Source organism: Penaeus monodon, chromosome 25 (assembly GCF_015228065.2).
Source record: "Penaeus monodon isolate SGIC_2016 chromosome 25, NSTDA_Pmon_1, whole genome shotgun sequence".
NCBI classification, from domain to species: Eukaryota; Metazoa; Arthropoda; class Malacostraca; order Decapoda; family Penaeidae; genus Penaeus; species Penaeus monodon.
This window is the reverse complement of record NC_051410.1, coordinates 8,857,573-8,857,927: the sequence shown is the minus strand read 5'-3', so window position 1 is coordinate 8,857,927 and position 355 is coordinate 8,857,573.

The window sequence follows — 355 nt, the reverse complement described above, 5'->3', positions numbered from 1 at the left end:
CGACATTTTTCTACATGTTAAAGAGGTCACGGGGGAACCGGCCTGTAAAATGTATTCTTTGATGATAGAAAGGGGGCTTTATAACTAAACTTCGAGATTAGTAAATATAGTTTTCTTTTTTATCATAATTTTCTACTCTTTATTTTATTTCTTATTTTTTTATTCATACATATATGTATAATTTTTTTGGTCTGCTATTCCTTCATTCACGTATTTCTTTTAATGTCATCATACGATTCTATTACGAAAGGTAAACAGGCACGCGGAAAAAGTCGAAATAGGCCTATCTCTGTTGTTTAATATCTCTCCCACTTCTCCCCCCCCCTTCAGTTCATATCTCTCTCTCTCCCCCCAA